The sequence below is a fragment of the Oncorhynchus mykiss genome, chromosome 23 (genome assembly GCF_057628025.1).
Source record: "Oncorhynchus mykiss isolate SJ-2025 chromosome 23, ASM5762802v1, whole genome shotgun sequence".
In the NCBI taxonomy this organism is placed as follows: domain Eukaryota; kingdom Metazoa; phylum Chordata; class Actinopteri; order Salmoniformes; family Salmonidae; genus Oncorhynchus; species Oncorhynchus mykiss.
Window position 1 is genome coordinate 32,712,732 of NC_143044.1, and position 5,978 is coordinate 32,718,709.

Here is a 5,978-nt window from a genome sequence, read left to right on the forward strand (position 1 = left end):
CTCGTCAGTCTATTCTTGTTATGAGAAATGAAGGCTATTCCATGTGAGAAATTGCCAAGAAACTGGAGATCTCGTACAACTCTGTGTACTACTCCCGTCATAGAACAGCGCAAACTGGCTCTAACCAGAATGGAAAGAGGAGTGGGAGGCCCCGGTGCACAACTGAGCAAGAGGACAAGTACATTAGTGTCTAGTTTGAGAAAGTTTTTATTTGTATTTTTTAAACATGTTCTTTTTTTCACTTCACCAATTTGGACTATGTTGTGTATGTTCATTAGATGAAATCCAAATAAAAATCTATTTAAATTACAGGTTGTAATGCAACAAAATAGGAAAAACACCAAGGGGGGTGAATACTTTTGTAAGGCACTGTATATATACATATTTTTCCAAACGTATTAATAATAAACTTAAATATCACATTTACATAAATATTCAGATCCTTTACTCAGTACTTTGTTGAAGCACCTTTGGCAGCAATTACAACCTCAAGTCATCTTGGGTATGGCGCTACAAACTTTGCACACCTGTATTTGTGGAGTTTCTTTTCCGCATGTCCTCTCAAACTCTGTCAGGTTGGATGGGGAGCGTTGCTGCACAGCTATTTATAGGTCATGTCCGAGCTCTGGCTGGGCCACTCAAGGGCATTCAGAGACATGTCCTGAAGCCACTCCTGCATTTTATTGGCTGTGTGCTTAGGGGCATTGTCCTGTTGGAAGGTGAACCTTCACTCTGGAGCAGGTTTTCATCAAGAATCTCTCAGTATTTTTCTCCGTTCATCTTTGCCTCGATCCTGACTAATCTACCAGTCCCTGCGACTGAAAAACATCCCCACAGCACGTTGCTTCCACCACCATGTTTCACCGTAGGGATGGTGCCAGGTTTCCTCCAGACGTGACGCTTGGCATTCAGGCCAAATAGTTAAATCTTTGCTTCATCAGACCAGAAAATCTTGTTTCTCATGGCCTGAGAATCCTTTAGGTGCCTTTTGGCAAACTCCAAGCGGGCAGTCATGTGCCTTATTACTGAGGAGTGGCTTCCGTCTGGCCACTCAACCATAAAGGTCTAATTGGTGGAGTGCTGCAGAGATGGTTGTCCATCTGGAAGGTTCTCCCATCTCCACAGAGGAACTCTGGAGTTCTAAGGCCCTTCTCCCCTGATTAGTCAGTTTGACCAGCTCTAGGAGGAGTCTTGGTGCTTCCAAACTTCTTCCAATGATGGAGGCCACTGTGTTTTGGGGACCTTCAATGCTGGAGAAATGTTTTGGTACCCTTTCCCAGATCTGTGCCCTGACACAATCCTGTCTCGGAGCTCTACGGACAATTCCTTTGACCTCGTGCCTTGGTTTTTGGTCTGACATGCATTGTCAACTGTGCAACCTTATAAAGACAGGTGTGTGCCTTTCCAAATCATGTCCAATCAATTGAATTTATCACAGGTGAACTCCGATCAAGTTGTAGAAACATCTCAAGGGATGATCAAGCTCAATTTCGAGCCTCATAGCAAAGGGTCTGAATACTTATGTAAATAAGGTATTTCTGTTTTTTAATTTTAAGAGATGTGCAAACATTTCTAAAAACCTGTTTTTGCCTTTTCTGATAAAATAAAAAGGTTGAATCGATTTTAGAATAAGGCTGTAACGTAAAAAAATGTGGAAAAAGTCAAGGGGTCTGAATACTTTCTGAATGCACTGTATACAAGATTTCAGTGAGTGTTTAACTGATTATGTGTCAGTGTATGCGGCCAAGTTGATGGCTATGATTATAGATTTGAGATGAGTGGAGGAGGTGAAACCACTGAGTGGTGATCTGCTCTGATTCGGCTGCAGTGTTTATTAGTGTGAAGACTGGAAGGTTGGAAAGGGGAGACTTGTTTGTGGGGATGATGGTGCTGTAATGGAATTGGGGTGGTGGTAAGCTTTTGCTGGGTTCCCACCCATGTGGGTGTGGAGGGTAATGAGAAGGCCAACGTGGTGGCTGAGTGTGCTGTGATGAGAGAGTGGGTAGATATTCAGGTCCCACTGGGCCGCAGGGAAGTCAAGTCCTTGATCCGGGCAAAAAGGCTCGAGCTTTGGCAAAGGGAGTGGGATGCTAGTGGTAAGGGGAGGCAATTTTATTGTGTGCATCAGTCAGTAAAGGAAGAGGTGGGGAGTATGGGATGTAAGAGAGAGGAAGTTGTGTGTAGTAGACTACTGTTTGGCCACACAGGTTTGAATGCCACTTTGTGGATGATGGGGAGACATGAAACAGGTCTGTGTGATGAGTGTTTAGTGGAGGAAACGGTGGAGCATGTGTGGATATTTTGTGAACTGTATGACGTAGATTATATAAAAAATTGTCAGACTAGAGTCACCCAAGTTATAGACTGTTCTCTCTACTACCGCATGGCAAGTGGTACCGGAATGCCAAGTCTAGGTCCAAAAGGCTCCTTAACAGCTTCTAGGGCTCTATTTCACTTTCTTAAAGGAACAGGACCAATGAAGATCATTTTTCTTGCCACTGTACATTAAATTATGTGAACCCTTTGGAATTACCTGGATTTCTGCATAAATTGGTCATGAAATTTGAGCTGATCCTCATCTAAGTCACAACAATAGACAAACGCAGTCTGCTTAAACTAATAACACACAACTTATTGTATTTTTCTTGTCTATATTGAATACATAACTTAAACATTCACTGTGTAGGTTGGAAAAAGTATGTGAACCCTTCGGCTAGTCACTTCTCCAAAAGCTAATTGGAGTCAGGAGTCAGATAACCTGGAGTCCAATCAATGAGACGAGATTGGAGATGTTGGTTAGAACTGCCTTGCCCTATAAAAAACACTCATAAAATTTAGGTTTACTAAACACAAGAAGCATTGCCTGATGTGAATCATGCCTCAAACAACAGAGCGCTCAGAAGACCACCGATTTAAGAGTTATTGACTTGAAGCTGGAAAGGGTTACGAAAGTATCTCTAAAAGCCTTGATGTTCATCAGTTCACGGTAAGACAAAGTGTCTATAAATGGAGAAAGTTTAGCACTGTTAAAACTCTCCCTAGGAGTGGCCGTCCTGCAAAGATGACTGCAAGAGCACAGGGCAGAAGAATCATAGAATGTCAGCTAAAGACTTACTGAAATCTCTGGAACATCTCTGTTGATGAGTCTACGATACATAAAATGCTAAACAAGAATGTTGTTCATGTGAGGACAACACAGAAGAAGCCATTGCTGTCAAAAGAACATTTCTGCATGTCTGATGTTTGCAAAAGTGCATTTTGATGTTCCACAGCGCTACTGGCAAAATATTCTGTGGACAGATGAAACTACAGTTGAGTTGTTTGGAACAACACTGTGTGGAGGAAAAAAAGGCATAGCACACCAACATCAAAACCTCATCCCAACTGTAAATTATTGTGGAGGAAGCATCATGGTTTGGGTGTGTTTTGCTGCCTCAGGGCCTGGACAGCTTGCTATCATCAATGGAAAAATGAATTCCCAAGTTTATCAAGACATTTTGCAGGAGAATGTTATGCTATCTGTCCAAAATCAAATCAAAATCAAATCAAATTTATTTTATATAGCCCTTCGTACATCAGCTGATATCTCAAAGTGCTGTACAGAAACCCAGCCTAAAACCCCAAACAGCAAGCAATGCAGGTGAAGAAGCACGGTGGCTAGGAAAAACTCCCTAGAAAGGCCAAAACCTAGGAAGAAACCTAGAGAGGAACCAGGCTATGTGGGGTGGCCAGTCCTCTTCTGGCTGTGCCGGGTGGAGATTATAACAAAACATGGTCAAGATGTTCAAATGTTCATAAATGACCAGCATGGTCGAATAATAATAAGGCAGAATAGTTGAAACTGGAGCAGCAGCACAGTCAGGTGGACTGGGGACAGCAAGGAGTCATCATGTCAGGTATTCCTGGGGCATGGTCCTAGGGCTCAGGTCCTCCGAGAGAGAGAAAGAAAGAGAGAATTAGAGAGAGCATATGTGGGATGGCCAGTCCTCTTCTGGCTGTGCCGGGTGGAGATTATAACAGAACATGGCCAAGATGTTCAAATGTTCATAAATGATCAGCATGGTCGAATAATAATAAGGCAGAACAGTTGAAACTGGAGCAGCAGCACAGCCAGGTGGACTGGGGACAGCAAGGAGTCATCATGTCAGGTAGTCCTGGGGCATGGTCCTAGGGCTCAGGTCCTCCGAGAGAGAGAAAGAGAGAAGGAGAGAATTAGAGAACGCACACTTAGATTCACACAGGACACCGAATAGGACAGGAGAAGTACTCCAGATATAACAAACTGACCCTAGCCCCCCGACACATAAACTACTGCAGCATAAATACTGGAGGCTGAGACAGGAGGGGTCAGGAGACACTGTGGCCCACTCCGAGGACACCCCCGGACAGGGCCAAACAGGAAGGATATAACCCCACCCACTTTGCCAAAGCACAGCCCCCACACCACTAGAGGGATATCTTCAACCACCAACTTACCATCCTGAGACAAGGCTGAGTATAGCCCACAAAGACCTCCGCCACGGCACAACTTAAGGGGGGGGGGCGCCAACCCAGACAGGATGACCACATCAGTGACTCAACCCACTCAGGTGACGCACCTCCTCCAGGGACGGCATGAGAGAGCCCCAGTAAAGCCAGTGACTCAGCCCCTGTAATAGGGTTAGAGGCAGAGAATCCCAGTGGAAAGAGGGGAACCGGCCAGGCAGAGACAGCAAGGGTGGTTCGTTGCTCCAGAGCCTTTCCGTTCACCCTCCCACTCCTGGGCCAGACTACACTCAATCATATGACCCACTGAAGAGATGAGTCTTCAGTAGAGACTTAAAGGTTGAGACCGAGTTTGCGTCTCTGACATGGGTAGGCAGACCGTTCCATAAAAATGGAGCTCTATAGGAGAAAGCCCTGCCTCCAGCTGTTTGCTTAAAAATTCTAGGGACAATTAGGAGGCCTGCGTCTTGTGACCGTAGCGTACGTGTAGGTATGTACGGCAGGACCAAATCAGAGAGATAGATAGGATGTAATGTAATGCTTTGTAGGTTAGCAGTAAAACCTTGAAATCAGCCCTTGCTTTGACAGGAAGCCAGTGTAGAGAGGCTAGCACTGGAGTAATATGATCAAATTTTTTGGTTCTAGTCAGGATTCTAGCAGCCGTATTTAGCACTAACTGAAGTTTATTTAGTGCTTTATCCGGGTAGCCGGAAAGTAGAGCATTGCAGTAGTCTAACCTGGAAGTGACAAAAGCATGGATTAATTTTTCTGCATCATTTTTGGACAGAAAGTTCCTGATTTTTGCAATGTTACGTAGATGTAAAAAAGCTGTCCTTGAAATGGTCTTGATATGTTCTTCAAAAGAGAGATCAGGGTCCAGAGTAACGCCGAGGTCCTTCACAGTTTTATTTGAGACGACTGTACAACCATTAAGATTAATTGTCAGATTCAACAGAAGATCTCTTTGTTTCTTGGGACCTAGAACAAGCATCTCTGTTTTGTCCGAGTTTAAAAGTAGAAAGTTTGCAGCCATCCACTTCCTTATGTCTGAAACACATTCTTCTAGCAAGGGCAATTTTGGGGCTTCACCATGTTTAATTGAAATGTACAGCTGTGTGTCATCTGCATAGCAGTGAAAGTTAACATTATGTTTTCGAATAACATCCCCAAGAGGTAAAATATATAGTGAAAACAATAGTGGTCCTAAAACGGAACCTTGAGGAACACCGAAATTTACAGTTGATTTGTCAGAGGACAGACCATTCACAGAGACAAACTGATATCTTTCCGACAGATAAGATCTAAACCAGGCCAGAACTTGTCCGTGTAGACCAATTTGGGTTTCCAATCTCTCCAAAAGAATGTGGTGATCGATGGTATCAAAAGCAGCACTAAGGTCTAGGAGCACGAGGACAGATGCAGAGCCTCGGTCCGATGCCATTAAAATGTCATTTACCACCTTCACAAGTGCCGTCTCAGTGCTATGATGGGGT